The following is a 24,002-nucleotide window of genomic DNA, read 5'->3' as shown; positions in this document are numbered from 1 at the left end:
GAGGTACTGCCTGGTACCCCTGAGGACTAGGTAGACTTTTGGATTGCATGTCCAGTCTTACGACCAAATGAGAGGGCTGTGCTGCAGCCTAGAGGTGATCTAATGTTGTTTGAGTGGTTAAAAATGACCTTTAGTGCATTGTATGTTATTTTTGTTGTTGTTGTTGAAAAGTTTWCTGATTTTCCAAATTATTTTGTAGCTGCTCTAATCTTGTCTTACTGCAAAGATGGTCCCTTTTCTGCTTTATATGTGTTCCCTTCCTCTCCCCACCTGATGAAATGTTTAGAAGGCAAAATAACTCTGAATCCACACAACTCCTGCAGTTCCTCAGGTTTGTTTCAAGTAAAGAACTTKGTAACATGCAGCAGGAGCTCGCTTTGGCTTTTGTGCCATAGTCTAATTTTCTTTATCAGTGCTTGCAGAAGTGTGCCAAGGACATCTAATATACTGTGAAGTAGCCAGATCTCATAGTAACTCCAAGAAAATATTTTAAAGGGGGTTGGGAATGATGAAGATATTTTGTCACATGACAGCACATGATTATTACAATTTTCTTGATTTTTTTTTTATACACCACTTATTGCTGTTGCTATTTAGAGCCTCTTGAGGTCAAACCTTGACCTCCCCCCTGGTTATTCAGTTGTATGTATAGCTGGCAATTGGTTTCAGRCCGGGGATTAGATAAAGAAAAGATAAAGCAAAAAAATAGATAAAGAAATGATAAAACAAAAAATAATAGAAGACTATGACATGAGGAAACAAAATGAAGAGGGGAGAAGGGAGTTTTTGTATTTATCTAAGGATCAAATTTGGAAGACTTTTGAAGCAAGCAGAGAAGCTGACATTGGGAATCCTAGATCATGGGAGTGGAATTGAAGTGGATCAGTCGGTGAGATCTGATTTAAATTTTATCTGATTAATGTCAGAATATATCATGTATGTGGATTTTGTCATTTATTTATGTATTTTAGTGGAAGATTATTTTGTTTTGGTTTAGCCAGTATAAATATAAGCAAATACCTGAAGTTTTGGTGCTGCAGGAGGCTGTGTTTGTATACTGACTAGTAATTTGATCTACCAGCTTGCAAGCTCAATTTGCATCCGTCAGTAATAAGCAATATTCTCCGTATCAAAGATTTTATTGTTAAAATAAATGAAACGTTACAGGTGTAAGTACAGGCAAGCACTTGATATCTAGCCAGGAGGCCTGCTATTTTTTTCTTTTCCAGCTGGAGCTGCATTTAATAGTAGGACCTGTCACCCTATTATCTAGCGCCCTGTAAACTTTAAATATTAATTCATGCAGGTCTATTTTTAGTCTAAGATCAAGGTATGATTTTCACATTTGAATTAACTCTTAATATTCACATTGCACTGTGCGAGTCCGTTGCATGACGTGAGGAGCCCTCCTTTGCATCCACTTGGTCGCCCTTGGTGGCTCCCTCTTCCTCTAGGCCCAGCCCCACGACTCACTCGCACGGGAGGCGCCTCCCCTGAGGGAGGGAYGGGCATATGCTGGATATAAATTTGTGTTTTCTCACTGTTCTCCAAATGTGAGCTCATAAGGTGAGGGAAGGGAGGGTGAGCTCAATAAGGCCCCTGGTGCCCATTGCAAAACTGAAAGGCCTAAGATTTCACTTCAAGTCCCAGATATGCTTTGGAAAAAAAAAAAAAAATCTCTGACCTTTTGAAAGCTGCTTTAGCTAAGTCTGCTAGATGTCTTGTAGTGCTGTGGAAAGTCTCCCAGGCCAGTGAGGTACCAAGAACAGGATATTTGCTATTTACACAGCGCTCAGCGTAGGCTGTTTAAGTCCTGTCTGAGAAGAGGGGCAAGCTCCAAGCTTGTGTGTCTCTGCTCAGCGCTGCGCTGTGTTTGTAGTCATCCCTTGAGGTTCCCTATGCTTCAGCCCTTATCTCTGAAATCCTCCTTCCTTGATCACACATTTGTTCATGAACTCCACGGATAGGTGCTATTTCTTGCGCTACATTTGTGAGGCATCCAGCAATGGATGTCATAATCTCTGGCCAGTACTGTGATACAAATAAATAGAGGTGATTCACTGTTATTTACTGGTTCTGCTCTATCAGCCAGAGACAGCAAGCCAATTTTACACCCTTCAGAGCAAAAACAGAGGTAAGCCTGTAGGCAGAAGGGAAAAGATAGTAGATTGGATTAATCTTTCAAGTACAGCAGAATCTGTATCACCTATTAGGCCTCTGAAGTGGATGGTCTGGTTAAACTGTCTTGTTTCAGCAGTAGTATAGATTAAACGCAAGGAAAAGCAAGAAGGAAAAAAACAAAGTGCCATTTACACAGCATAACTGTGACCATCAACAAGTCAACCCAATGACAAAAGTTCTTGGTGCCTGGGAGACCGGCTGGTTGGTAAATCTTCCCATCAGAACAGGGTTGAAGGAGCAGGAGATCCTTTCCAGGCCCATGTGCTCAAGGAGCCCTTCTCAAAGGGAAAGAAACTGTCTGTGGCCACTTGCRTGTTGCTGACCACAGTGTTTTCCCCACCTTGAAGAGCACTTGGCTCCTCCTTTTTCTCCAGGAATGAGGAAGGAAGCGGTTCTTAAGGAAGTGTTCTCAAGRAAGGACTTCAAGTGAGACCATGGCTCATAAAGCTGGGCAGCAGCCAGCCCTGGCCGTTGTGCTGCTCGCCTGTCTCTGCTTGGCAGTGCTGTCAACCACGTGTTTGGCTAGCACTAAATCACACCTGCCCAATAATAAAGCAGAATGGGGAGGGATTCAGCAGTTGCCTGCTCAGCACTGAGCAATAAGGCCTAACATCGGGCAGAACATGTCCCTAAAAACCCACCACCCTCCTGGCCATTGACTTTTATGGTGCTTCTCCCCTGCTATTCTCCGAGGTGTGCTGGGGCTTCCTTTACTGGATCTTGATTTTCTTGTAGGCTCTTCTGAATTATTACTCGCGTTCTGCTATAGTATGGACCCAAAGGTCACAAGGGCATGCTACAATTAGGAAATACTAATGGGATGCCTCATTAACCTTCATGCTCGTGGCTACTTGGAGACATCTCATCTGTGTCACTTCCAAGGAAAAAAAAAAGAAAAAGAAATGTTAGTAAAAGGAAGCAATTTGTTTTGGGGCTATTAGAACAGTTTTGTGCCAGAAATGGTTAGTGTGGTTTTTGCTTTATCTGCTCTGTCAGCTCATTCTTTACACTCTGCTCTCCTTTTCTTGTTTTCTCGCTTCTCTGATGCTTTTCCCCTTAACCCTTCAAAAAAGCAGTTCCCTGCTCAGAGGTGAGGGAGCCTCCCATCAGCCACCACCTAGATTCAAAACTTATTCAGAGAAATTGATACTTATGACTGTTAATTTTCTTTCCTTTTTTTTTGTGTTAGTTTGTAAAACCTCCAATGATTTTAAAAGCAAATGTTGCAGWTAAAAGGAGAAAGGTAACTTCTTGTTCATGTATCTGCTTAATGACTATTCTAAAGGAAAATGAAAGCAACTCTTATATATACTCACAAAAAAAAAAAAAAGAATTTACTCTCTGAGGCTAAGTATTCTGCTTGGCGAAGCAGGAGGACAGTTAAGACTGTGCAAGATCAGATACTGTACTGTAGCTAAAGTGAGGAAAGGGGAGGAAACACAGGAGTTATCCTTAAACAAGTGGCTATTCTAACATGTTCAAATTTTGCCTTAGGTAACACAGTATATTCAGCTCCTGGTTTACTATTATTGGTAAAACTGTACTTTGAATCTTTGGTAAGAATGAGAATTCAAYAGATCAAGCCCTGTAAAAATCTTCCAAAAGCACAAAATTTCATTTTTCAAATCTCCTAAGTTTCATTCAACACCATTGAAGAATGATTTCCAAATCATTTAGGCATTCTGGAAACTGATGTGGTTTATTCACTTTAGGAGATAGAGCCCATGCTCCATCCTTTAGAAATGTCTAGAATAGCAAAAAAAATTGATTTTAGCCTCATTTCATGGAGGGGAATGATCAAAGAGGCATTAAAGGAGGAAGCTTTCACACATCTAAGTGCATCATTAAAAACTAAGTCCCATCTTTTCCCGCCTTTCTGCCTTTGTCAGCTCCAAGGCTGACTGCTTTGCTCGTGCCCACCCTGGAWCTGCGCGAGGGAAGGCGGACGAGGCCGCTGTGAGCGCTGCAGAGCCGCTGCTGCCCTAATCCCAAGCTTTTTCTTSCTTGCCTCTGTGGGCATCTACTTCTTAGTGCTAAGGAACATCCAGCACGCTGGTGTTRGTCTCTACAGCAAAGCTGGCAGGTTGTGTAACCTCTGCAAAACTGGGAGTTTTAGCATTTTGACTTGCCTGCGAAGAGGCCCTGCCCTCGTTGGACCTGTGGTAGCAGCAGAGGGTGTTTTTATGGACATTGCTCTTCTCCATGGAGGGAGCATGAGGGAGGAAGCACCAGTGAGCTGTGACTCCAGGGTCTTGCTCTGTATTCAGTAACAAATCTAAAATTTGAGGGGCAGAGATCAGGTTTGAAAAACGCCGGAGGCTGCCTGAGCGCATGACTTGCTACGGGATGGATGGTGGGTAACACTGAGGATTCTTGACCTGGATTTGCRTGACAAACTCCTGCTTGGCCTAGTCAGGTTTAGCTGAGGTTGCACTTTCATATCCCAGAGTTGAGCTTTACTTTTTGAATTTGCAGGAGCATGGGTCTTGTTCACTAACAACAACAAGGCTCTTGAGGCTGAGGTGCCAGTTGGTCGTGCCCAGTTAAGCTTGCCTAAGTTTGACCAAAGTCTGTGGGTGAAATTCTGGTCTCCTTGAAACAAATGTGTAAAATCCTCCGTGAGGGAGGCCAAGGGAAGGCCAAGGTTTCATCCCAAAAGGACAGGGAGAGGCCACCAGTCCTTCACAGCGTTTTCATTTGCTATAGGAAGGCTTAAATTCGTAATCTCATTKATAATACTATATGCACTCGCAGGTCAGTAATTTAGCCCGTAGCCAACACAGGCAACACATTTGTTACCTGCCTGAAGGATCATGGTGGGCTGGAGAAAGGCTAATACAGTTGGATGTAAACACATTATTTTAAAATGAGCATCAGCCCTTGTGYTGCCTTGTCAGAGCCTACTCAGAAATGTCCATCAATCGCTTTTAACTGGTGTGCCTAATCTCCCGCTTAAATTTGGTGACCTTTTTCATGCTTTTTTATTTTCAGTAACTATACTTTCATGCACACACAGAGAAGAACTGATGAAGGTCAAGCATCAGTTTCTCTTTTTATATGGGACAGTTTAAAGTTTCTAATGATGAACTCTGTATTGAATGCTTGTCTTAGTTCAAGATGTTTCTAACTTGGACTTTTCACAAACTGTTATTGACCTCCTCCAAAGCAATAAATCGTTTACTGTGGTAATTCCATAAATACAACAGTTGGGGGACGGCTTTGAATTGTTATTTGATCAGAAAGTTCCAAATCTCTCAGATAAATTGTTCCTACGCCTCTTACTGGCAGCTCTGTAGGTATTCAATCATCTCTCCCTGGACATTAAATCAAATACCTTGAGTTTATGCCAATTTTTTTTGTCGTGCTTCCATGACACCTGTCATATATGTATATATAGCCATCAGGTCACTGTCAATTAAGTAGTAATTTGCATTTATCATTATGAGAAAGAGGCTGTCCACTTACTAAATTTAATTCTTTTTTTCCTGCTTAAATTTATGTTCACAAACAGCAATAATTTAAAGAGGAGTGAAAGAGCAGAAGAATTACAGGGAATATCTTTAAAAACTGGATTAGTAAACTCTAATCCCTCAAACGGACTACTTGTAGTAAATCCCAGTAGAATCCTGATCACAAATATTTGGATGGGGTAGGATTAATGTGTTCTAGGCACAAAAGAGGCCGTGGTGGCTGGTAGTTAAAATGTAGAGTCTCAAGTTGGTTCCCGTGTTCTCATGTTGGTTACTTGCTGATTAGCAGTGCGACCATTTGGGAAAAGCAACTGCACAAATGATTTTAATAAGAGCTTGAGTTGCTGCATGGCCTTGGGAATAAATGATTGGCTGTAAATCTGAGTAGTGTGCTTCTCAACACCTATCTGTTTTGTGTCCTTTCTCTACTTGTCTCAAACTTAAATGGAAAAAATATTTCAGGAAGTTAAGGAAAGCTCTTTTGGGGAGATGAACGTCTCAGATTCCGAATGCTTCTCTTCCTGAATATCTTTCTCTRGTTAACTACACTAAATATTTTTAAACACGTCATACAAAACGCTTCCTAAAGATATGCACTCATCAAAAATTCCTGATTATTAGGCATTATAAACACGGGCTCTTTAGAAAGATGGATTTTATAGCACTTTCCTTATTTCTGTGGTTTTATCTGTGCTACAAAAATCAGCTTTCTGTGGAGTCCCATAGTCACCCTGTTATGCCTGCCTCTCTACTATACAGGCTGAGGGTCCTGATCTGAACCACATCATTTATTTAAACACAGAGGAGTTGATTTTAGTTTAGTTTTTACTTTAACGTTCACTGCTTTGATTTCAGAGCTGGAGAAAGGACTTGTATGGACGAAATATTTTTTCTGTTTTCCAGGTATTTTTCTGTCTCTAGTGTCTTCCTATAAGCCTTGACTCCGTGATCCCCTTAGAGTATCGCACCTATTGCAATACTGTTACTGTAAACAGAAGCCAGTGACTTAAAACTGGTTTGAACGGATAAAGCTGCCTTTCCATGTACCCAGCTTCTCATTGTCTATCAGTTTCTTGAATAAAAACATATTTTTGTAGCTTTGTCTGACTCCCTATTGGCCTCATCTTTGTCCCTCAGCTATTCTGTCAGACTCCACAGATATTCTGTGAATTTAAGAAGGCAGTTCAGCAGCTAAAGTAAAGGAGGCCTCAATTAAATTTAACTTAGCTAGATCAGGACTTGATTATGATCTTACACATCYTTGCCAGCTACTTTCAATCCAATCAGCTACTTTCCATCCAATGTTTAATTCTTTGAATATTTTACAGAAAGGTTTGGTCAAGGGTATACTTTAGGTATGAAACTCTCACCTTTTTACGTGCCTCCTCATTCTTAACTGCTAGGTCACTCAAGTAAAGTTATTTTATCAGAAGGATAGCAAAAAGCCATTGATTATATTATACCCTGGTGTATCATTTGCATTGTTTTTGTTGTATTTCTGAGTAAAAGTTTTATAAGAGTATATAGTAACCTAGAAGAAATTTTAGGGATTCTATGTAAACTGTGTTATAAAAATATACTATATATAGGTGCAAAAGTTTGGAAATTTCTCTGCTTAGTCATGGAGAGAAGCTCCTTTACAGCATCCTTACTATGAGATCATCCTGAATCTGGTGAATGTTCATAATGTTCCTATTCACTGGCCTTGAAAGCCAGTTCTAAAGGTATTAAAGGYTCTTCCATACTATGTTCTTGTTGCTTATCAAAAAGCATAATCCATTCTCCTGTACATGAGCTACCCTTCATCATAACACAAAAAGATTTTGCTTTTTTCCTACAAACTAAAATAATCTTTACAGAAAGTTTAAATTTTTCTGTAGTAGCTCACTAAATTACTGGAGTACCAGTAGAGTAATCCTTGCGTTGGAGTGAGCCATAGTGTATGTTGTGTTTGTAAGGAGATCAAAGGGCCATTCTAGTGGCTGAGAAAGGATGTTCTCTTCTCAATTCACATTTGTTTTAGGATTTGGACTACTGAATGTGCACTCACATGCACATGTTCATTCATATAGATATATCTATATGCACATGTATGCATGATGGATTTAAAACAGATGCCTATTGAGCCTGCCCACTTCACGCAGGAAGGTGTCCAGATTGTGCTTTCAAGCTTTTAAAATATGGCATCACATTTTCAAAGTACTGATTTGAACCGAGGAAACTAAGAGCAGAATTTGAAAAGCCTTGTAATGAAGAATAATRAAGAATGAATTCATTTATACTGCGTTTACAGTGAATGTAATGCTGTTAAATGACTGAGTCTCACTGAAGAATGTGCATGACCACCAGCTCTCTAGCACTTGGCTTAGATCAAACAGCCCTTCCSTGTCAATCTGATGGAAATCAGGAAATCTGATTCAGATCTCTGTGCTGCACTGGTGAACAGCAATTGACAAAAAAAACAGAAGAGGGATGGGTCAAATTCTATATTAATTTGGCACTAGCACCTGCTGTTCATTTGTCTGCATTTAAAGAGTTGCCCAGACTGCAGTTTATCAGCACTGCTTTTGTTCAGGATCTAGCTGGTATCCCTCATTGTGAAAAAATGCCCAGAAAACTCCAGRCAAGTGCATTCTTCTATTTCTTCCCTTTATGAAGGAAAGGAGAAATACAGATTAAACCAATAAGGGATGAAAAGTAACTGGAAGGAAACATTTCTTCTGAGACCCTCTCATAAAAAAGCTTTAACAAAATGCACATAAGTGTAGTGTTGTGTATGAAGTTCTGTTTACTTGTTGTTTATATGATCAAATTTAGTTTTCCTCTGCTTATATCAGAGGCCTGCTGCACATTAAAAGTGTATTAACCCTTCTGTAGTAAAAAAGCTCACAGAGAGCGCGGGGTAAGAAAATGGTAAGATCTCAGAGGCTGGTTTGTGGGTTYGAGCATCTAGACCAGATAGGAGGACAGAGTCAGAGACAGCTACTCGTTGGCTRCTGTCAGAAACTGCATGAAAAGCCAAGTAGACCTCAAGCATGTCAAGAATATAAGGAGTAATGTTGTTGAAGATAATTTTTCTTTACTGAATCTGGTATGAGCCTCAGTGAATTGTTTGGTAGAAATTGAAGCTGGGAGCATGGAGAAAGTTATTCTTTCATAAGAAGCTTTGCTCAGACTGGTGCTGATTAGAAAGTGGAGTTTTTGTTCCATGAGAATAATGATATTTTCAGCAACATAAAATTAGAATGAAAAAATAATGTTTTTGGAAAGAAAATTCTGAAGACAGAACAAATGTTTGCATAGATTAGCAAATATTAGCAAATATTTGGATAGGTTCTTACACAGAAAAATCTAGGTTGTGAGGGACCTGATGCTGGTCRTATGGCTCAATCCCCACCCAGAGGATGCCTGGTTGGGTCAGATTGCCCAGTGCCTTGTTCAGTCCAGCAAATATCTCTCAAGATGGAGACTCCATAACCTGCTCTAGCCCTGTGGTTGTCTTGGGGACCCTAAGTTGGACTCACTGCTGTATATTAATTTCTTTCAAGTTGCAGAGAGGCATGGCTGGAAACTCCATGACTCAATTTCCATGACTGGAAATCAAAGTGCTCCACATGTGATCCCCCGAGGGCTGCTGATCACCAYCCATGGAGCCTGGCAATCCTTTCAGTTTCCCACCCATCTGACAGTTTGCTTGGCCAGTCTGTATTTCCTGAATTTGGCTGTAAAGCTACCATGGGAGACTCTGGCAAGGCTTTGCTAAAGCCAAGGTACAGAAACATTCTTGCTTTCAACAAGAGGTTTCTCTTTTCCATTAGTCTYCAATAATGTTCTCTTGTTTAGGTTTATAATGTATGTCTAAGTAAAATTTTGGCTACTGAAGTTGRAACCATTTATTTATTGCTATTTCCTATGTATAGTGTCAATGACAATTGATGGATTCCTACAAAATATTCCAGTAAAAGTGCACTCACAATAGAAAACTGCTTTTAAAAAAGGAAGAATCARTTTCTGTGCTTTGGCTCTCCTAAGTGTTGCTTGGTGGCTTTTGATGCATGACAACATTAAGACACTGGACCTTGAGCCACCATCTCTTTTTCAAAATTCAGTTGGTGTCTCTTTACCTTTCGGATTTTCCTTTCTGTGTTAGATACAGCGGAGAGTTCAGGTCTTGCAGCTTCAATCTGGCAGCTCTCGAAATGTGACCTTCTCAAAAAYTGTCTTGTCGAGTGTTGAAGAGAGTTGGGGTTAGAAATAAACAGAGTCGACAGGACAATTTTGTTCTTTCTCTTGGGTGGCCCTCCTGCATATAATAATAAAGGGATCACACAGGGAGATGCCAAATTGAGGTATCCATTTTCTCTACTGTTATATTTTAGGTAATGAACRCAGGGTTGTTCTACTTGAGAGAGCTTTGTGCTATTTAGTCCAACTATTTCTATTGTTAGCCTCAGGTTGAGCAGGCTGTTTTTCTGTCATTGTCTGCTCTTCCCCTAGATTTACTAGTATTTACTGGTCTCAGCCTCCCTTAGAAATACTGAGTTCTTGCAAATCCTGTGGCAAGAGGAGACTGGGGAGGGCGAAAGTCTGTGTGACTTTGCACTGCAAATTTTGCAGAAAAGCTTCTCTGTGCAGCAGGAATGCAGAGGAAGCAGGCTTTACATGCTGGGAATGGTGTTTGCTTGGGATTTTTCGTTCCTGGTGTCCATGTACTCCGCTGGGAATGCCATCACACTTAACCCTTTCCAGGTATGTGCGTGTTGTTATATCGACCCATCTGTAGGCCCAGCACACTCCGTTCTCGTAACCATCTGCACTGAACATATTTCTTCAATCTTTTATCACTTCACTTGCCCTCGTTGATTTCCTTGTGATTTATTTTATATTTGGGGTTGAAGCTAGCGCTTTTCCAGCGGCACCGGTTTGACTTACAAAATAAATCTTGGAATAACAGAAACGAAGGCAACAGCGGCACCGAAGCGGCGTGTTCAGCTGCAGACCTGGCCTCGCAGAGTCCATATAAAACAACGCGGTTATTGCTCCCTTGATTCCACACTCTGTAATGCTACTGTTTATGCATTTCGAAACAGCAGCAGCCTATTTTTTATTTTTTATTTATTTTTTTTTCCGCAGTTGCTTTGCACTTCATGCTTGTCTGGAGTTTACAGCCTCGGGCTGTCTTAGGACCCCTTGATTAAACCCCATCCCAGCGAAACGCTTCAGGTGCGCGCTGCAGTGGATCACAGCCCCGGCCTGCACTCGTGCAGCACAGTCCCGTCCCCAAGTGAACATATGGTCTGTTTGTTGCTCCTCTTACTGTACTTCAATTATCTTCTTTGCAGCTTTAACTGCTCTTTTTAGTGTGTCTCAGGCTATTGAGGCCGGATGGCCCAATTTCTTTGCCTGCGATTAGGCATCTAAACCACTCTGTAAGCACTAACCAAGTAAACCAACTTTCATTTGTAGGGTGTTTGTTTTTTTTTTTTTTTTTCCCTCGCCTCAGAGTGTTCAAAATCAGTAGGATCCGTGCGCACTTGGTACATCTCAACATCACGTTACCTTTTTGATATATAAAGGTGAAGGTTGAGGTGTCGATGCAGTGAGCAGGTGGAAGGAGAAAGATAACTCAGTGGCGAGTCCTGAGCAGGATGGTGAGTGAGGAGAACCTTCTTCGTGTGAGTAAGAGCGCAGCAAATCCCTCCTTGCACGTTTACTGTTGATGATGCTGAGCTGCTGTGGAAATGTGCACAACTCAGCTGATTTATCCTGGCTGAGCAAGTTGTCACCCATCAGCTGGGGTAGATCAGTGCGTGAGCRCTCAGTGGATCCCGCCTCTGGAAACAGTGCCATTCAGGCAGTTTTGTTTCCTTGGTCAGGACACAATAGCAGCAATTCAATTGTTGTATTCCTGAAGGACTGGGGAAGGAGAAAGGCCTTAACTGCTTCCCTAGTTGGACTGAGGAGACTCTTTTTGCATAGCTGATAAGTGACCTCTAATTTCCGAGGTAAGGACGGCATCTCCAGAAGGATGGCTCCCATGGTGGCCCATTCGTCGGCGTCAGTCCGCGCTCAGGGTGCAAGACTGGCAGGCTGGAGTTAGCAGCCCCAGTGGGGTGCTGCCTGGCACAGTTCCTCAGTGAAGGACATGTTGCTTATCGCTGGGCATAAAGAAATAAGGACTTTGTTTTCATCTGAACCATTTGTGGTTCAGATATACCTGTGTGATATATACACATACCTCTGTGCATATGCGCATGTATCTACTATATATATATGTGTGTGTGTGTGTGTGTGTATATATAAATGCATGTAGAATGCACCCACAAACAAAAGTATATTTGTTTTGTAGTATTTGTGTGGTCTAGGTGGGAAACTTTGATTTTTTTTTCCTTGTCTTTTCGCTTGGAGGAACAAACACAACCTTCTTTTCCCCCCAGATATTTTGTCCAGAAAGGTTAATGGATATTTCGTGAGGTTTGCCCTCTCTCTGAAACAGGATCCCCATCCAAATCGAAATAATGCAGGAGAAATTCTTATTTTCTCAAAGCACCCCTATGGTTTCAGTCTTCCAGCATTTACAGCTGCCTATAGATGAAGTACAAGACTTGGACAGAAGAGCACTCGGGAGAGCCATAGGCTATTCACATTTGTGGGAGAGGCTTTTCTAGCACAACGTACTCTATGATCTGGTATCGCTTTTTAGGCAAGTAATGAAGTGACAAAGCGTTACTGGGAAGTAGGTGGGAATGATAATACCCGTTCAGCAGGGGCCTGAATTGAAGCGAGGCGAAGCAGTAGCTACCAGTGTCCTGGAGAGCAAAGGCACTGGATGCACTCCCTGCTCTGTGGTATCTTGTCAGAACGTAGCACGGCCTCTTCCAACTGCGGCTTTTGCTGTTGTGCTTCATCAGAGCAGCTTTCCTAACACTGCAGTGTCGGTGTAGACGTTGCACCTTCGTGATGTGCTGGAGGAAGTGCAAGGTTGGCCCTCCTTGGAGCAGGTTGCCGGTCCGGGATGGCTGCTCTTCCCTTGGATGGCACCCTACGGAACGCCTCGCTCGTGTCCCGTGAGAGCTGCACGTTCAGCATCACTGCCCTGCTACACCTAGGAGTATAGTCTGCTCTGGTGGAGATGAAGCCTTTGCAAAATATTGTTCCTGGTGGAGAGCAACTTTTCCGTTACCCAAAGCATCTTGTTGCTAGACTTCATTTGTGACTCATTTTGCTTGTGGCTCAGATGCTGGGTAATGCAGAATGCTGCCTTTCCAGAAGAATCGGGATAGATTTTCTTTTTCCTCCCTTCCGTCTGTCTACCTGATATTTTATAATCCAGTTCCACTTAATACATCTGAAAAAGCCTTTCCTTCAGCTGGTGAAACTATTTTGCATTTTTGCAGTACTTATATTTTTAACATTGCATCTGCTGTTAGAGGTTAACTTCTAGTTAGAAGTTAATTCTTATTTGTTTTACTGCAAGACTTTCTTGAGAGCACTTTGCTGGCCTTCATATTGTGCAGAGATATTAGAGACAAAGCATAAGATACCATTTACCATTCCTATCCCTGAAGAACCTTCAACCTTCTTGCTAGTTGCCTTACTCTTACAAACATTACTTTTTTATTTCCTCATCTATATGTGTTTCTTTTTCCCTATTTAGCTATTTTTACTCTTAGGATTCRTCCCTACTGTGGTAGTGTGTGAACACAGCAGTCGTGCTATGCTGGCACTGTWCAAATATCACAGTTCCAACTTGAAGTACTTACAGTTAAATTAAAGGCTGGTTTCTGGGGATGCTTTATTTAAAGAAGGAAATGTGCCTGAACATGGATCAGAGTCAGTAGAGCTAGGCTGGTTTTTTACCTGTTTGACTGTCAGAAGGAACTTGCATATTCCATCATGCATTTCCTCTGATTTATTTTCTCTTTAAACCTCAGAATTCCACATACTTTGAGAAMATGAATCAATTTCTTATGCCAGTATTAATGATGACAGAAAGAGAAACAAGCTGTGCGTTATACAGATAAACCCTACAGGATATGGCCATCAGAGGGTATGGTGGGATATAACTCGCACGCCTCAGATGCTGAAAAGGGTTCTAAGGGTTGGGATTTTTTTCAGTTCCTCTCAGTTTGGCCCAGAGTACACAAGGGGCTCGGTGGGTTTGTTGCTCTGAGGTTACGCCATGTAATTACTGGAGGGAAAACTCTTGCCTGGAACTATAAGGAAGTCAATTGCACGCGGGTGATTTTGGGTTTCCAAACCGGCCTCCTACACGCACCATAACCGCCCTCCCGTGTAGGTGGTGGCAGTTAAATGATGCTCCTGATTTACCCTCCGTGTGCCAGGACGGGGACCCGCCACGGCAGCCTCCGTCTCCATCTCCGGGAGACTCCCGGGAACCTGGCAAGCGGTGCAAGGGCTTTTATGGCTACTGGAGTGGCTTTTGTTAATGGTCCCACTGATAATCGTAATGCTGGCCTATAAAAGTTGGCTTTGGCTTTGCTTCCTTTCTCCCATATTTTGACTTTATTTTGCTCTTGTTCTTTTATTATTTTTCCCTACTACTTATATGTATTTTTGGGTTTGTTTCGTTTCTTTTTTTGTTCTGTTTTTATGGAGCCCATCAAGCAGCTGTTCCTCGTGTGGGCGCCCGATCACTGCTGCTTCTAGTCTGCCGCAGTCCCTCCGGGATGCTCATGTCGCCAACACCTGTCTCTCACTCTTAACAGTGGTGACTAAAAGGCACATTAACCAGATCCTCCCGTGTCATCCCTGTCCTTCCATAAAACAAAACTGCCGATTGCCAAGGCAAACAAAAGAGGTGGACGCTCTAAGCCTGTTATSTTTGGGTTTTTTCTTTATTTTCTTCCCCTCAGTTCCAGAGATGGGGAGGGAGTCGCTGGCGCTTTCCAGATCATCTGTGAGTGGGTACTAGGAGCATCCTCCCTCGCTCAAGCCATTAGCCAGTGACTTCATCAGCACAATTGGCACCTCTTTCTTTGCTAAATGCTTATAAAAGGCTTATACTCCTAAACCAAATGTAAATTTAATGTTTTGGCCCTTAATAACCTTTTTTTYCCTTCTCCGCTAAAACGAAGAAGAAACCAGTCCTGCCTGATTTTGCCAGTAAGCACAACCTGCACTTTTATTTATCCAAAGCTATGTCCTAGTCTGTGAGTTAATTTAAGTCTTATGGATTATGCACTGTTGTTCCTTCTCCGAAGAATYGTTTTGGTACGTGTAAGGAGGTCTTTATTAATGCTTTTGTTATTACTGCAATTACAACAGTGTTCTCACTGTAGACATAAATAGTGTTGTCGAGAGTGGATTCACTCCCCGACAAGCTCGTCTTGGCAAAGCCTTTCTTCGTGGGCAGTGTCTCATAAGGAGGAGTGAATTCTCTGTGATGTTGGAAAGCTTTGATAAGATGTTTAAAGAATGTCATGGAAGATGATACTAAATCTAAAATCCTCTCTTTCTAATAGGTAGAAAATGCAATTAACCATCTTTCCCTGGAGTAGCAATATAGCAGGCTCCAGCAGGTGTGTTACTATTGCTTTATCAAAATAAGAAGTCAAGTCAGTCTTTCACTATAAAAATAAGGGAAATGCAGAGCAGRTGCTGTAATAACCATTAATTTACATTCAGCAACTATATTTGCTAGAGAATTAGATGAGGACCCTGGAAAAAAACAAGTTATTTTTGGCTCTTCCATGTGATATCATAAGAAAACTACTGTAAAGTGTTTAGCACAGCTATGAATACATATTGACCAAATTTATCTCTGCTATAACCCTGCAGAAATGTAGAATGAATTTAGTCCTAAATTCTACTTGGTGAAAGGGGAAGGGTAAAATTAGGGGAGTTTATTGAACATCACCTGAAGCTTTAACTGACCTGACACCGAACTAACTTTAYGAAACTTCGCAAGTTTCTGGAGCAACATGCAGACGTTATTCCTGTTCTATTTTAAATACTGTTTCAAAATGCATAGCTATACATCCCTTCAAAAATAGATCTCTTCATATGGTCTGTAATAGCATGCATATGTGGGAACTGCACAGGAAAGTCGTGATTTTTGGCTCTGATTGCTGCAAAATTTGGCTCTGACTGCTGCAAGATTTCTCTGCTTGGTGCTGACCTTTCAGAATTGGTTGAGCAAAGCCCTTATTGAGCCAAGGGAGGCCTGGGCATGTGTTGACACAGACAGAAGGTCTCAGTGGTACCTTTGCTTGTACAGTGCCTTTCAACCAAGAGGTTTGTTGTGTTAATGTTGTATAGACAGATAAACTTGGCAATGGAGAAGTTTACAGATGATGTTTTATTTCTTTATTTATATTGCAAAAAAGCTCTATCATGTTCCATGGTTTACTAGAATGGTTGAAAATCCTCACTCTAAAGCACAATGTTAAGCTTAAAATATTTTTTCCTCCAGTTCTTTCTACTTGTGTCACTTCTTTCTTGGCTATAATATTTGACAGCCCTTTCTACTACTGGCCRAATACATGGACAAGTGAAAAGAAATAATTTCAAAGCGATCCCTGGTTTCATTTTTCATGAAATACTGATATTAAGCCAGRGTTTTAGCTGCTCTGCAAAGTTGTCTTTTTATATTGCGACTACAATCTAACAAATCGCACCTTCAAATAGAATCAAGGCATAAGTCATTTTTCCCTCTGAATGGTGCTTCAGAAGGTGGGTGCTGGTGATGTTTTGCCCATATTTGCCTGTATTACAAATTGTATTTTTTGGAACCCTCATTATATTTCATCCTCAGTTTTGAATGGAACCTTGATTAATGTCTTTTACCAGGGGCTTGCTCGAGCTGTGAAAATCATCAGTGGGAGTCGCTTCAGGTTGGCAACAAAGACACAGGCTTATGAGTTTTCCAGCTAAGAGGCAAAAAATCGGCACGTAGAAATTATCAGAGCTTCCCTCTAATAGAAAGAAAAAAAAAATGGATTTTCTTGCTGTTGTTGAAATGTTTAGACTTTTTAATGCCCTTTTTTCCCCCAGTTTTTCCACTGAAAACAGTATAGAAAATACAGATTTGCAAATCTTTTCAGTTTGAAACAAACAAAAAAAGCCTCACACTGCACTTAAAGTGCTTTTTCCAACTGAAACTGTTACTACCGTGCTCTGTGGCATCCCTATTTTTGAGTAAGAGCAGGGTCAGACATGCCAGTGCCTGAATGAGAAGACRGGATAAGGAAAGAGGGGAAGGAAATGCTCAGAGCCTGGAGAGCAYGGACCAAGCTCTGAAGGCAGTCAGCAGTGCAGAGGGAGGCAGTGGCATTTGTACGTGTGTTACTTTTCGGTGGTTCTGTTAACATTAGCATGTTTTTGACTTTAACACCAGCATGAGGACTTGGCCACACAAACTGCCCGTGGCCCATCAGCACTGCCAGCTGCTTCCCTGGACTCCGCTGTAGTTGCTGGAAAGCAAACACTTCCCTGGAGGGTGATTCAGAAAAGGAGTCTAATACAGTTGTGCAGAGCTGGCCTCCGGAGAAGCCCCATCTCTTTGCGTTGACTCTTGAGGACATCTAAATTTGGGTTAAATATAGGTGGTGTGACTTGCTCCCTTTTCTTCCCCAGCTTCTTCAGTGGTTTTGCTCTGTTTTTTAAAGGCAGTAACCRTACCATGGGATGTTTCTTCACTAGGGCTGTTAGCCCTGGAGTGCACTCAGGGGAGKACATTTCAGAGGCCACACTTTGTGAAGTGCCTGGATGCTCAAACCCAATGGATGAAAAAGACACAGGATCCAAAAGGAAATAGCYGTCTGGTAATGAACTGTGAAGAGGATGTTGTCAGGGGGTGTAACACCAGAACAGGACTGATCTCAGGTAGCTACATGGGGTAGAAAGTTGAGAAAACAGCACGTGCCACAGTGTACACAAGGATTTAGTATCCAAATTGTTCTCTGGAAATAAAAACTATCACTTTAATTTCTTTGAGCACAAAACAGCAGAATGATGGCTCTGAAGAAATGGTAATTCAACAAAGGTTATGTCTATGTAAACGGGTAGTGGGATGGAAGATCTGGCGGCGAGTACCTGGCACGCACTGTGCAGGGCTCAGGGAGGCAGCGGCCCTGAGCAGAACCACACGAGGGCTGTGCTTTTGACTGGCCTTGGTTTGGTCCYGTGGCTTGAACTCCGTCAGGACCTGAGTGTGTTAAGTGCCGGAGGGCGTCTTCCCATTGAGGCCAGAAAGAAGGCGCAGGTGAGCAGAGCCCCCGCGATGCCTCCGCAGGACTCSGTGCGGAGCTCCCCGGTGTGTCCCGCGGTGCCGGACGTACGTGGTGCCAATGGGGGCACTCGCCTCAGCCAAGCCACRGTGAGACGGCCTACGGGAGCGCTTAGTTCTCTTGAGCTTCCTGCACAGCTCAACAGAGCTGCTTGAAATCTTTTCCTCCTCTTTGTTAACTGACTTTTTTTTTTTCTTTCAATACACTTCCTTTTTTTCCTTCCAAAAATGCAGAGTCATAAGAGCCCATTGGAAGCTAAGATTTCAAGCTCTTCAGAACATCAGAGCCACCTTACAGCCCAGCGGCTGGTTACTGCTGTACTCCAAAGGCGAGAGATGTTACTGCTGTCATTGGGGAATCTTCTGCATTGTCATTGTCCAGGAATAGGGAAGTACCCAGAGAAGGAAGGCAGCTGAGTGACATGCCTGTATTTTTCACAAAATGAGGAGAGGAAGAAAGGAGAAAACTATTGTTAACAAAGGATCAAATTTGCTGTATTTGTGACTCTTRGCTCTGACAAAGAGAGCACTAACACTGTTCCCATCAGCGCTGTACTGCYTCAGACAGCAATGAGGTATTTTGTGAGCCCTGAGCTAAAATCCCAGGTCAGGTGTGCATTAGTCATCTTGAAAGGATGCCAACAGGCAACCTACACACAGTAGTAAAGAATCTGCTTTCTATTTTTATCTTTATTTACATTTTTATTATACATTTTTGTTCCTTTTGCCTTTATGTTTTCTTTCACATTATTTCCTGCTCTCCTGCCTAGCTTTGATTTATTTTTTGTCATTTTTATGAGTTCAGTAGAGCTTACAGGACTTCAGAGGAAACTAATACAACCTGCTGACTCTACTGCTTCTTGGCCAGTAAGGCCGTACTTCTCAGCTGAACCATTGCATCTCAGAATCTCCAATAACCCCACCTGAATCATGAAACAAATCCTGTTCATTTATTTATTTTATTGATGTGAAAAGTAAAACCTGAATGGTGACCATTGATAGTAGCTGAGAGTGAACTACAATTTAAGTAGATCTCGAAGCAGCAGTGATCTGCAAGTGGTTGTTTTTAAACAGAGTTTTCTTTAGAGCTGTTGTGCCCAGGTAGGAGGCACTTCAGGCAGAGAACAAATGAAAACCCAAATGGGAAAGGAAAGAACAATTTATTCGCCTTTCCTAAAATTCATAGATAGCAGAGAACTTGCCAGACAAAGATAAACTCTCATTATTCTTGCTATAGTACACAAATCCTTCTTATTAATATTGCAGCAGAGGAAGGTACAACTGTAATCATTTGCATTTTCAATAATTTATATCAATACACAATTCATGAATTCTGTGTTTGCACTTTTGGAGAATGCTACAGCTCAAGAGGATATGCTGAAAATGTAAGAGATCAGTATTTCTAATTGCTTGCATCTTCTTTTCAGTTCCTTGGAAGAACAAGACAGCTACAAAATGCAAAGAAAGATCCAGGTAATTCCTGGCATGAAAACTGCTGCAAAACACGTGAACGACTGCAAATCAGAAAGCAAGAAGATGTATATGTGATGCAGAGTGTTTAAACGGTATGTAAACAGCGTGGAAGTTCCTAGTCCTTGAGCGTGTAAGTCTGCTCTCCTATAGCCACAGAAACAGTCCCRTTGATTTCAGTGGAACTGCTCACAAGGATGTGGTTTCTGTGGTTTCAGATAACACAAAGGTTATCTGAAACAAACRAAAGTGTGAAGGAAGGTCTGTTTTCTCAGAGCAGTGCTAAGCTGCTGTGGAGGGATCAGAATCTGCGTATTCCATGTGTCTGAACCATGACACATGCYGTAGTAAGTCCCACACTGCCAAAGATACTGAATAAATACTGGGGTCTTAGATGTCTTATTCAAATGAAATCAATAGCTCATTTTCCTTTGGGTTTTTTTTTTTTTTTAGTACTGTTCCTACTCTGTACGACATTCTGTATCTCTGTTTGGTGCATATAATGTTCAAAGCTCTCTCTCTCTCTGCAATAGATGCAGTGTCTCTCCAGTACATCCACACCAAAGGATCCAAATGCTCTATGATATGTATTGTCCGCCCCACAAAGCCTGCCAGGCTTTTGCAGCACCAGTTTTGGGCCAGTAAGACTTCACAAGTGGGTGTGAAAAAGATCAGTTAGGTACAGTGACCATTGTACCTAATGTAGCAGTTCCACTGAGGGAGATGGGTTGAGAACACTTTGTAAATCCAGACCTGAGATTTGCACTGGTTGGGTGGCTGTGGATGGGCAGCCTTTGGATGTAGCTTTTCCCACCTTGGTTACTGGGTCGCTGCCCCAGCTTTGGGTGCGAACTGAGACAAACGCTCCTGTCAAAACCGATGGCTGCATGAGAAACAAGACCTGAAACAAGGCTGGGAGATGAGGGTGCTTTAGATTTCTTTGAGGGAGCGATGTGGTTACATTTTTTGAAATGTCAAAATTATTGATTGTTTAATTTGTAATTCTTTTTGTGCCAAGCTAATTTTCATTGATGGCWTGAAAACTTTATGACTCCAAAGATACATTTTATTTTTTATAGAGATTTTAAAGAGAATTTTTTAAATAAAACTTCAAAGCTCCTTTTAACTAAATAATTCCTGCCTCAGGTTTAACTAGCATTTATGTTCTTAGGTTTATGGAGCCACTGCAGCCAGTTCTAGCATAGTCAGTTAAGTCCTTATCTGTATGTTGTACAGAGCTGCTCTGAAGAGTAGTGGAGGTGACATGGCCATAAACCCCCTGTACCATAGCTCTTTGTGCCATTGCCATAGAGAGCAGTGCAAAGGCAGATGGGAAACTTTCCAAAAGTTTTCATACAGGCGTGTTTTGGATATGTGCTGCTTCRTGAGACGTAAAATGAAAATATCCCACTTGAGGTGCTAGGAGCTCTTTTCTTAATAGAGAGTTAAAAAAATCCCATAGTTATTTATTGTTTGTTTATGAAACTGTCATTCAGAAACATGGCAATGCAGTGATAGATTCTAAATATATGTGTATCTTTTTTTCATGAAAAAAAGATAAACTATTCAGCTCAGCCATGGGGAAAGCAGAATCTGAATGATTAAAAGTATTTTTTTTTTTTCTTGCAGGGGAAAAATAATTAACCCTTGTGATTTTTTGTTTGATACAGCTCTGCTCAATTTAAAAAAAAAAAAAATCTCCTGAGTATTTGTCATTCAGAGTCCTGTTTTATAGTGTGCACATACTGTGAATTACAAAGAACTAAACAGGAAGCCTCTGGTAATGTCCTTACCCCGGTGAGCTGCGCTCTCCTGAGTAATCACATCACTGGAAGCCAAGTTTTGCCTCTCTTTTATTTTATGTCTTTGTTGGGCTACCGAGCGTCCCCGTGTCGCTACCTGCTCGCTGCCCTGCAGGGAGGTGCTGAGCGCTTCACCCCGCGGTTGGGTTTCTGTGGGCTCCGAGCGCCACAGGCCCCACGCAGCCTCCAGTGACCTCCCACCGGCCGTGTCTCCCCATGGAGGGCCCTGTCACCTTCCTGCCAGGACAAATTTCTGGCCACAAGGCCTCGGGTAGGGGCTGCCTCTGCTCTCCGTGTGTGCCAGTCGTAGTCACTGGGTCTGACAGGAGAGGCACCCTCTAAAGTTTCCACGTTCCCCTTGTAGTACCTACCCTAGGCCAAYGAGCGTGAGGGGGTCCCTATCCCGGGCAAAGCTTTCTGTCTCCGAGAAAGGAGATTYCTTCAAGCAATTCAGTGCATTTTCCTTGAGGGTACTGTACTTGCCAGCAGCAAGTTCACAGGCGAGCCCTTAGGCTCGCTCTGTAGTCGGCAGAGAGAAGGATTTCCAGAGGGCAGATCTGAGCTGAACCAGGCTTACTTGTCCCCTGGAAAAGGCAACATGTTTCTCCTGGCAGTAGTAGGAGCCTAAGATGATCAAAGTTGCCGTAGAGGAGCTGAGAATTAGAGCGACCAAAAGGGCTTAGTTTGGCAGGAGAGCTGCGAAGGGAGAGGTAGCAGAGGGGCAGCAGTCTTTGATCAGGGCTGCAGTGCACCAATGGGCAGCCTTCCGAGCCCTGTGCTAAAGGAGAGAAAATCACAGCTGAAGAGAGTTTTTGAATCTTTCCTGAACACTAAAAAATATGACTCTAAGGTCAAAACTTAATACAATGAATGTTTCCCGTGCTCTTCATTCTTCGGGGTTGCAAATTATTGGTTTCTTAACTTTTATGTTGTCCTCGTAGCYGAGATTTTTGAAGGAACGGTTCCCAGTTTGTGAGGAAGGAAAAGGGAAGCTGAGAATGAGGAAGGTTAAGCCAAAAATACTGCACGATCGGAGCCATATGGAATGAGAGTAGCTGTAGAGGAGGAGTAGAGAGAGCAGAAAACTGTGAAGTGATCAAATTAATTAGATCAAATTTCATCAAGTTAATTTGTTTTTCAAACATGAATATGCATAGAATGCATGATGTGTGTGTGTGCATGCACATAAATAAGATAAAATCATAAAAAATAAAGGCCATCTCCTCCCAAGGCCGCGTTAGATGTACATAAACATTTCCTGCCAGGTGACCCGTTCTTAAAAACTCCCAGTGATGGGAGTTTTTTAAAAAAAAACTCCCTGACTCCTGCTTGCTATTACATTCTTTCACCAACATGGTTTTCCTAAAAGCCAATCTAAATCTTCCTTGCTGCCATTTAAATCCATTCCCTCTTGCCCTGTTCTTTGTGAAAAGGCAGCAGCAGAATATGCTTTTCCACTTTGCAACACCCTGCTACATATTTGAACGCGTATCTCAATAGCTCTAAGTGTTCTCCTCCATAATCTTTACAGCCCTGCTTTACTCGGATATACTTCCTAGATGGCTCTTGTGCCCAGCACTCTCATCTGGTCTCTGAAGCTGCTCTCCATCTGTCTGAAGGAGAGTGCTCAAAACTGACCAGAGAACTGCACTCGAGCCTTTACCAGTGTTGGGTCGTGTGAGCCTGAACTCATTTCTTCTTGGGCTCGTGGGCACCTCTCCCATTTGTATGTCCTGGGATGGTGCTTACTTTATTTCTGGTAAAAGAGTGTTGTTGACGTGTATTTCTTTGAGAGTTACTTTTATAATCCTGTTCTTTCCATAATTCAGCACATAACTTTTTGTCTTTATATGCATGAGATCCTGGCTAAATGCAGCTTGTACTGACCCTTTTGTAATTTATTCATTTTTTTCCAACTTTAATCCTAATCTTCAGTGTGCTTGCAGTTTCACCCATGTGAAGTTCATCAGAAAATGCAATCAGCATATTCTATATTTCAGCATCCCTGTGACCTCTGCAAATATTGATTCAGCCCAGGACAAACCTCTGCAACCCCATTTGATGCATCTAWTTCAATAGGCAGCCACTGGCAATTACTCTTTCCAAAATACCTGTGTGCCTGCCCTAGAGTACTTCCATCAGGCAGCAATGATGCATAGCATCAAACTCTTTTTTAGCATGCCCACGGGGGCCRGCCTCAGCTCTCAGTGTTGGCCATACTTCATTCTGAACATTGGTGCTTGTACAGCTGCCTTCCATCTTCTGGTCGGCTGAATAAGGCCTTGATTATTTTACAGATTTTTTTTGTAATTATCCTTGAAGAAGGGAATTGCTATCTGTTACGTACAGTGCACCTGTCATTATAATAATGATCCTTTCTTCATAGTATTTCCATGTGGGCTTTAATTGGCGAGCTTTTGTAGCACTGCAAAGATTTCATGAACTCTCCATGCTCTGAAGAACAAAGCCTGAGTTTCAAAGGCAGGAAGACAACACTAACAAGAGGAGCTGCTATTCGCTGCAAAGGCGTCTCTTGCTTGTAACGTGTTTGGCATTTATGCTTCAGGTTCTTTAAAATAAAAAAATCTTTACTGATGCATGGCATTATCAAAAACAGAGTGACTAGGCTTTTCTAGCATTTAGTTTTCTACAAATCCTCCTTTGGTGAAAAAAGTGGGAGGAAACCATTTATAAGGCAGCTTTATGTCCTTTCACGTACAAACTCTGCCTGCCTTCAGAATGTAGCTTGTTGACCATACTGGATGTTCTTGTTTATGATGTTCAATGGCTGCCTATGCCCACTCCCTTCTTGGGATAAAGTAACTTCTC

At 42.0% G+C, this 24,002-nt stretch overlaps 1 long non-coding RNA gene across 1 annotated transcript in view; it reads left to right on the top strand.

The window, feature by feature from the left end:
• The window catches only part of LOC112945560, a 70,803-nt gene extending 50,848 nt beyond the window's left edge, over positions 1-19,955 (top strand). Inside the window, exons 2-3 of the long non-coding RNA XR_003249037.1 lie at positions 19,329-19,466; positions 19,905-19,955. This is a non-coding gene — a long non-coding RNA (uncharacterized LOC112945560). The remainder of the gene's footprint in view (positions 1-19,328; positions 19,467-19,904) is intronic.
• Positions 19,956-24,002: the final 4,047 nt, after the last annotated feature.

This window comes from Nothoprocta perdicaria, unplaced genomic scaffold (assembly GCF_003342845.1).
Source record: "Nothoprocta perdicaria isolate Ctin4 unplaced genomic scaffold, notPer1 scaffold_192, whole genome shotgun sequence".
NCBI lineage: Eukaryota > Metazoa > Chordata > Aves > Tinamiformes > Tinamidae > Nothoprocta > Nothoprocta perdicaria.
Note: the sequence above shows the minus strand (reverse complement) of the source record. Positions and strands in the feature narration are given on the sequence as shown.